The following is a 9,574-nucleotide window of genomic DNA, read 5'->3' on the forward strand; positions in this document are numbered from 1 at the left end:
TTATCAAGGTTTTAATTTTAGTAAAATAATTAGTATAAATAAATTTATAATAATTAAATTATTCAAAATTAAATTACGAGAAAATATTAAATTACGAATTTAAATTTAATTAAAATCGTTTTCAACCCAAAAATTAAAATTAAAACGAACCAATCGGGCCAAGACAAGGCCCATAGGCTTGAGCCCATGCCTCTCGAGGCCTCGAAGAAGCAGCGCCTATGGGCTGCCACTCGAATTGATCGCACCGCAAGACACGAGCAGCCACGCACAGACGCAGCAAGCGGAGCAAGCCGAGCAAGCCACGCCTGCGCGCATCACGCTCGCTCGCTGTGGCGAGGCATCCCTCGATGGGCTGCGTGTGCTCGATGCCTTGCTTCTCACCTCTCCGCCCACGTGCACATAGCACACAGCGCATAGCAGGGCTGTTGCCTTGCGCGCATGTGCCACAGCCTTGCTCGTTGCATCGTACCTCATGTGCCACAGCCTTGCTCGTCGTCGCATGCCCGCACTATACAACACCCCTTAAGGGTAACACTTAGCGTCCATTGCTTTGTGCGTGCAAGATTCGTGAACGGATTTCATAAAAATTAAAACTTTTATTATTTAAATTTATTGATAAATTAATAAATCATATTAATTTCATAAATTTAGGAGAAAAATCGAAAATTTATTATTCAAATTAATTTCCTACAATTTTTATTTTCATGGATTCAAATCTAGGTCATAAAATTTAAAACTTTTCAATTTTAACAAATTTTATGGTGGTTTTTAATCTTAGGTTCCTAATAAAATTGCTAATTAATTATGAAAATCAAATCAAATTCTAAATTATTCGAATTTAATCAAATTAATTACAATTACAAATTAGGTTGTATAATTAACAAGTTTAGGCATTAAAATTGTTAAACATATACAATAGATCAATCATAGATTCAAGATTTACATACAAGATTCGCAAATATTTAATTTAACATCATAAAAATTATAAATTTTGCGTTCGAAAAACTAAAACCTCCGAAAAGTCATAATTAGGCTTCGAATTTGAGAATTCTGGGTTCGGCATCAAATCTTTGATTTTAGTCAAAATTTTAAAACGTCATTTACATGCAAAATTCACAATAAAATTATACAATTCCGACCATTATTGACTAAACTGCCGAAAATCCTGCGAACATATAATTAAACAATCGCACGAATTTGCAATTAATTACAATCAAAGAAATTAATCACCCCTTTAATTCATTGCAAATTTATAAAATTTAACCATGTTAACTATAATTGATTATGGAATTAATTAGAGGCTCTGATACCACTGTGAGGTTATAACAAATATAAAACATATATTTCATGCGGAAAAACCATAAAGCCAGGCATCCAAATTAATTGCCACATAGTCAATTAGCATAATCTAGGTTACATACATGTGACGCGTGCCTTCCCTAGATGCTCCCGAACCGAACAAGAACAAGTTTAGGACTCCAAGTGTCGTCCCTCCATAGATAGTCCACAACACGTTCCGATCCGCCTTAGATTCAATTAACTAGAATTTAGCCTAAGGTTTTATGTTATTCGTACTTAATTATTTGGGAAATTATTAAGCTTAGTTTAATCTTAAAACTATATGAATACTTGAGAATATGATGTATATAAATTGTGATTTTCATCACCTATTCATAGGGTAGGATTATCGGAACTAGTAACCTACTAGGATTCAATTTATCTAAATCAATTAGAATTAGATTTAAATTAAACCTTTATTTTTAGTGTTTAGTTAAACAACTAACTCTATTACTTTTAGGAAAATAATCTAACCGGACAAATCTAAAGCAACCGAGGATTCGAGGCTTGCACGAACCACACACGCGAGCAGCCCACCAGGCGCGCTGCTGTGCGCGCGCGGGGCTCGGCCCAACAAGCAGTCACGCGGCTCACATCGTGGGCGCTGCTGCTGCTGGCCTTGCCTTGCTCGGTTGGGCCTGGCCTTGCCTTGCTAGGCGGGCTGCTGCTGTTGTTGCTTGCCTTGCGCGAGCTTCTCTAGGCGCGGGCCTAGCTTCGTGCTCGGCCTTGCGTCTAGCAAGCTTGTCCGATGTTTATTTCGTACGTCGTGCTTCCGATTTATTTTCCGTTTCCGGAATTAAATTCCGATTCGAACAATTTTTAATATTTCCGATTCCGGAATTAATTTCCGTTTCGGACAAATATTTTATATTTCCGATTTCCGAATTTATTTCCGATTCCGATAATATTTCCGATTCCGTTAATATTTCCGTTTCCGGCAATATTTCCGATTCCGACAATATTTCCATTTCCAATAATATTTTTCGATACGTTCCATGTTTCTGTTTCCGGCAACATCTACGACTTGGGTAATATTTATATTTCCGATATGATCTATATTTCCGTTTCCCGCAATATCATCGTTTCCGGAGTATTCATAATTTGCCTTTTGACGATTTCAGCTCCCATTGGAACCGACATCCGTCGATTCCGAATATCCCTAAATGGAGTATTTAATTCACTTAAATACTTGATCCGTTCACATACTATTTGTGTGACCCTACGGGTTCAGTCAAGAGTAAGCTGTGGATTAATATTATTTAATTCCACTTGAACTGAAGCGGCCTCTAACTAGGCATACAGTTCACTTGATCTCATTGAATTATTAACTTGCATAATTAATTAATACTGAACCGCATTTTTTTAGACTTAGCATTGAATGCATACTTGGACCAAGGGCATTATTTCCTTCACCCGGGGCCATCACTCTACTCACAAGGGCCAGGAGGAAGAGCCGAACCCTCTGCTCCGGAGATATGTCCGTCCTGCGGATCCCAGCCATAATCACCGTCACAGGAGCACGGGTGTCCTCCGTAGTCAAATCAACAACAAGGCCAATCAAATCCCTGACGCCATCCGAATGCCAGGTCAAATTGGGATCGAAAGTCACCTCCCTCTCAGAAATGGGGAGGCCTGTGATCATGGCAAACGCGAAAGGGGTAATGCTGATCTCTCCCCATACCATATGAAAAGTGTTGGTGGTATCCCACCACCGATCCAGCAGGTCCTGTAGCCGGGCTTTGACGCCCGTCCTCCCTTGTTCGCCTCCCAAAGCATTCCAGAAAACATATGGTCCCGTCTGCATCCAGATCGCTCGAGCCTCCTCGTCGTCATAGACAGTCGGGAAAATAGTACAAAGATCCCTCTAAGACCAAAACGTGCACATCGGCTCCCAGTCAGCCTACAAATGGGTGGATCAATTCAAGATCTATACAAGTTCAAGAGACAAGTTCAAAAAACAGTACAAAACTCACCAAGCCAGCGCGTGGCCGCTGGGACAGATGAAACTCTGGACGAAATGCAAGATCTGAAGGCCGCCAGCCAGTGCCCTCGAAGGTAGGTACTTCCCGTGGTACCATGCCCGGCCCCGGCACCTTCGTTGTCGCCGCTTCATTATCCGAAGCATTCTCCATAGCCGCACGAACTATTGAACGTTCGGCGAGCTTCCTCCGGGTATGACGAGGCGTGCTAAATCATTCGAAATACAAAAAAATCAACATTCAAGCCAGGGGGCTATCTTATACTAGCCCATACAAAGATCAAAGTCCAAAAAATTCCCAATGGCCATAGAAGTTTAGCCTGTTACCTCTACTTCAAAAGAGAATTCTACCCCAACGCCTAGGTTATCCATGCCGAAGCGGAAACACAAGCTCTACACCAACGCCTAGGCTATCCATGTCGAAGCAGGTATACAAGTTCTACACCAACGCCTAGGCTATACATGCCGAAGCAGGTATTCAAGCTCTACACCGATGCCTAGGCTATCCATGCCGAAGCCAATATTCAAAAAATTCTACAACAACATCTAGGCCATCCTAGCCTACTCTCCTACAAGACCCAACAAGATCACCAGTGGGGTCACTATCTACCAATATCAAGTACGAAATTCAAGGAAAAGTTCAAAATTCTACAAGTTCCAACAGTTCGAAAATCTACAATTTCAAACAGTTCAAGTTCAAGTGGCTACCAAACAATTCTCTCCTACAAGATTCAAGAAGCCTACTATCATACAAGCATAATATCAAAAAATATTTCAAAGTAAAAAAATCGAAACTACATGCAATCCTAGAGGTCATTTCATAAACAAAACATGAAATACTTACATGGACAAGGAAAGAACAACAAGATCAAGGGGAGAGTAGTCGACCTTTGAGAGAGAAAAGCAAGAAAAACAAGTGTGGTTGCTCTTCTAAGGGCACGGCAAGGGGGTATTTATAACCCAGCCCCACGCCGAACGCAGCCCCCTGCGCCGGGCGCCGCGCTTCTATATGCACGGAATCTTCTCCGCGCGGTCCTCTGTGCTGATTGCACGTTATTTGCTGCTACGTTTTTTGCACCAGGCATCAAAAATCAAACTATACTACCTTCCGAAATTATTGGTATATATCTGTTTCTCCAAACATCAACAGATAAATATTTCAAGAATGTAAAGTCCGAAAAATACAAGAATTCAGGCGTTCGACTCCAAACGGACCCAAGCTCCAGGAAAGTCAGTCGAAATTTCAACATTTTAAGAGTCAATAAAAAGCTAAATCGTGTCTCCCCTATGGGATGATGACGATACTATTATCCTTGCTAGGTGGTTGGTGCAACTCCGTGCGGAAGTCCAATTGCTAAAAAATATTCCAAAGTCAAAGATCCAAAGTCCAATTCCCGAGCCCGTTCCCATTACGGAACTCGATACAAAATTCAATTTCCAAAAATCAATTTCAAAATAAAAACACAATCTCACCCAATGGACCTCTCCATTGGTTTTACAAGACCTTTTCTAGTAAAAATGACACTAAGCAATCCAAATTCGGGCGCCGACCCACAAAACCGAGCAAGCCAGGCCTCGTCCCGTAAAACCGAATTCAAAAACGGCTAATTTTTAGTCGCAAAATCAAAGCCTTACCCATTAAGCAAATGCTACGTGCCAAAGTTCGTACATTTCGTACAAAGGTACGTTCACTAAAGGCAAATGCAAGGACGGTGTCATCGTCCTTGCCTTGGCGTATCCTGTGCCACGTCAGCAACGCTAGACGCCAGCCCCTGCGCTGGGCGCAACTGGCATTTGGCGTTTAGCCATCTAAGTTTATATTTAAACCCTGATTTTCAACCATTTTTGGGGCACCAAATTACAATTAGAATGTTGTAATTCTGAAATTCCATCTTGAAAATCAAATACAAAAACCAACTCTCAATCTTCAAATTCTCATACAATCTCATCGCACAGGACCTGCTCGAGCAAATCTCACCTATTTTCCATCATTTTCAACATTATTACCTGAAAAGCTCAAAGATGGAAAAAGGGAATAAAAAATGCAGCAAAACTATATAAAACTATCAAAAAAAGCATAATAAAACTCTATAAAATCCTAGCCTAGAGCGACATAAATGCCGCTCATCTAACTCCCCCAAGCTAAGCGTTTGCTAGTCTCTAGCAAACAAAACTCAACTAGGGAAGAATGAGCAACCTATCAAGTTCTAAAAATTTACCAAAATCGAAATCTAGCAAATCTAATCAAGGCAAGACTAAAAATGGAAAATGCAAATCAAGAAAAGAAAGAAAGAAAAGAAGAAAAGAAAAGAGAAGAAAAGAAATTAAACTACAAAATCCAAGATGGGGGCTTTATTATGGAACAAGTATAGAAGAACACTAATATTACTAATCAAATAAATGAGTACACGCTAACAAATGTCCTAAATCGAGTGAAAGATTCGAGCATCAAGCAAAGCGAACTAAGGGCAAACACTAGTCAATCCCCCTACATCCGGGCATACCACGTCAAAACTCTAGATCTTATTCACCTTTGAGAATAGCGTCTCAAGACACCGCGAAGGCGCCAGAAAATCAATATTAGGCTACCCGACATCTTAGCATGACAACCTTGAAGGAAATAATGCCCTTGGTCCAAGTATGCATATAATATTAAGTCTAATAAATGTGGTTCAGTATTAATTAACAAGTTAATAATTCAGTGAGATCAAGTGAGCTGAATGCCTAGCTAGAGGCCGCTTCAGTTCAAGTGGAATTAATTATATTAATCCACAGCTTACTCTTGACTGAACCCGTAGGGTCACACAAATAGTACGTAAACGGATCAAGTATTTAATTGAATTAAATACTCCATCTATGGATAATCGGAATCGATGGATCTTGGTTTCAGTGGGAGCTAAGATGGTCAAAGGCAAGAAATGAATACTCCGGAAACGATGATATTGCCGGAAATGGAAATATGGATCGTATCGGAAATATAAATATTATCCAAGTCGTAGATGTCGCCAGAAACGGAAACATGGTACGTATCGGAAAATATTAATGGAAATGGAAATATTGCCGGAATCGGAAATATTGCCGGAAACGGAAATATTATCGGAATCGGAAAATAATTCCGGAAACGGAAATATTAAATATTTGTTCGAAACAGAAATTAATTCCGGAATCGGAAATATTAAATATTGTTCGTATCGGAAATGAATTCCGGATTCGGGAATTTAATCGGAAAGTGTATCGTACGAATTAGCATCGGACGAGGCTTGCTAGACGAAGGCCCAGCACGAGGCTAGGCCAAACGCCCAGCAAGCCGCACGCCAAGTGCTCGACCAGGCCCAGCCAAGCAAATGGCGGGCGCGCACGAAGCCCATGGGCTGCGAGGCCGCATGCGCTGTGCGCTCGGCGTGGGCCGCAAGGCCTGCGTGCGGGCGTGCATGCGTGTGCATGTGCTCGTGTTCGCAACGAATCCTAATCCTATCGGAATTCCTGCATTGATTAAATCCTAATCCTAAAAGATTAAATTTATTATTTAGAGTTCTAATAGGATTATAATTAATAAATCCATATCCTAGTAGGATTATAATTCCTTTCCATAAACTCTATAAATAGGTGCCTAGGGTCACATATTTACATAGTGATTTGAAGTATTCAAAAGGTAAGATTTTTAAGCAAAAATCAGCCAAACACTTGCAACCCAAAATAGCCGAAAATCCTAAGTAACCTTAAGGGCGATTCTAGTTGGTCAAGCTTAAGGCGGATCCGGACGTGCTGTGGACTATCTACGGAGGGACGACACTTGGAGTCCTAAAGACTTGTTCTTGTTCGGTTCGGGCGCAGTTAGGGAGGGCACGCTACAAAGTGTATGCATCTGAATTATGCTAAATGATTATGTGTAAATAATATGTTTCCTGGCTTTATGGTTTTTCCGCATGATTTGTGTTTATTAATATGTATCATAACCTAACGGTGGTATCACGAGCCTCTTATTATTTTCATAATCTAAATTGCATGAACATGGTTAAATTTTACAAATTTGCATAGAATTAAAGGGGTGATTAATTTTCGTAATTAATTACAAATTGCGTTTATTTAATTATATGTACGCAGTTTTTCAGCAGTTTCTTCGTTACTCATCCAAATCGAGTGATTTTTGTGTCAATTCCGCATGTAAAAGGCATTCTAAAATTTTGACAAAACTAATATTTTTCGGCCCAACCCAGAATTCCTAAATTCGAAGCCTAACTATGACTTTTCGGAGGTTTTAGTTTTTCGAACGCAAAAGTTTGTAAATTTAAGATGTTAAATTAAGTATTTGCGATTCTTGTTGATAAATCTTGAGTTTTTGATTGACCTACTGTATATGTTTAACAATTATGAATGCCTAGACTTGTTAATTATACAACCTAATTTGTAATTATGATTATTTTGTTGAAATTCGAATAATTTAGAATTGATTTGATTTTCATGATTAATTAATAATTTAATTAGGTACCAATGATTAAAATCCACCATAAAAATTGTTAATTTATGTTAAATTTTTAATTTTTATGACCTAGATTTGAATCCATGTTAATCGGAAATTAATTGATTAATAAATTTTCGATTTTTCGCCCTAAAATTATGAAATTAATATGATTTATTAATTTGTCATTAATTTTGGAAATAAAAGTTTTAATTTTTATGCAATTCGCTCATAAAACTTGCACGCACAAAGCAATGGACGCTACGTGTTACCCTTAAGGGGTGTTGGATAGTGCGGGCATGCAACGACGAGCAAGGGAGCTCGTCGCCCATGCGGTACGATGCAACGAGCAAGAGCCATGGCACACGAGCACAAGGCAGCACGCTGCCCTGTGTCGAGTGCTGTGCGCATATGGGCGAGTGGGCAAGGGCGAAGGGCCAAGGCGCAAGCCATCGGACAGACGCGTGTGGGCAGCAAGCGTGCTGCGCCACAGCGCGCGCTGCCACGCCCAACAAGCAAGCAGACGCGAGGCAAGCAGGCGCGACGAGCGAGCGGGCGCGCGCAGCGTGGCCTGCATTGCTGCGTTGCGTGTGGCCTGCTTGCGTTTTGCTATACGAACAGTCGAGGGGCACTAAGCCCCGTGCACTCGATGGGGCTTGGGCGCAAGCCCAAGTGCCTCGTCGTGTTACGATTGAGTCGTTCTTAAATTTAATATTAAATTTTTAGTTCGGAAACGTTTTAATTAATTTTAAAATTAATAATTTAAATTGTTTTCTCGGGTTTTAATTTTGAATATTATAATTATTATAAATTCTATTTATACTAATTATTTTACTAAAATTAAACCTTGAATTAATTTAAATTCATTTAATTCAACTGAAAACAAATTAAATAAAATGGATTCAATTATAAATTTATACGAGCTTTAAATTTTAATTAAATTTGTATGTTTCCAGTTAGACTAGAAATACATTTTTATGTTTAAAATTAGTAAAGCATAAGAATTTATTGGTTTAAGTAGGAGCAATTTTAGTCATAAACTCTTGATTAGGTCTAGAAATGCTTTAAGGTTAAACAACTTGATTAGAATTAATAAGGACTGAATAATTGGTAGATTATTGGTGCCCTTGATTAATTGCTGCAAATATTTATGTGATGCATAACGTGTTTTACTAACCAGCTATGTGGGCCATTCATGATAATGAATGGGTGAATGGTATATAATGTATATGTACTGTTTTGCAGGTTATGAAGTGACTAGTATGGCCCAAATAGGATAGAAAATATGGTCCGCGTACCATTAATTTGAATGTAATTGGTCTAAAGCACCAAATTTGTTTTTCAATTCAAATATGGTCTGCGTACCATCAAATAGTTGTAATTAGTTTAATTATAGCTTATCCTATTTGAAGAAAATGGCGCCTCCCACGGAGATTTTCAAGACGGACTTTGAAGTTGATGCTTCAAGATGAAGTCAGGCCATACTAGATCACATTTATCTTATGCATGCTTTAAGTTATTTATTGCTTTTAAATATGTCTTAAATATGCATGAGATTATGGATTGATTATGTTGCATGATTAAGGATTTTAGTTCACTTAAAATCTAACCAACATAGTAAGAGCCTTATGTTCCAAACTTAAAAATTGAGTTAAAAGGTGCCATGCCAAAATAACACTTACTTGGATATCCTTTTTTCATCGATCTTAGTAATAGTTTTCCGCCATAGCGAGGTGTTACTTATCGATACTAAAGGGGTAAGGTACACAAATAATTGTGAGTACATGTTAGTTTTGGTG

Source organism: Spinacia oleracea, chromosome 4, assembly GCF_020520425.1.
Source record: "Spinacia oleracea cultivar Varoflay chromosome 4, BTI_SOV_V1, whole genome shotgun sequence".
In the NCBI taxonomy this organism is placed as follows: Eukaryota; Viridiplantae; Streptophyta; class Magnoliopsida; order Caryophyllales; family Amaranthaceae; genus Spinacia; species Spinacia oleracea.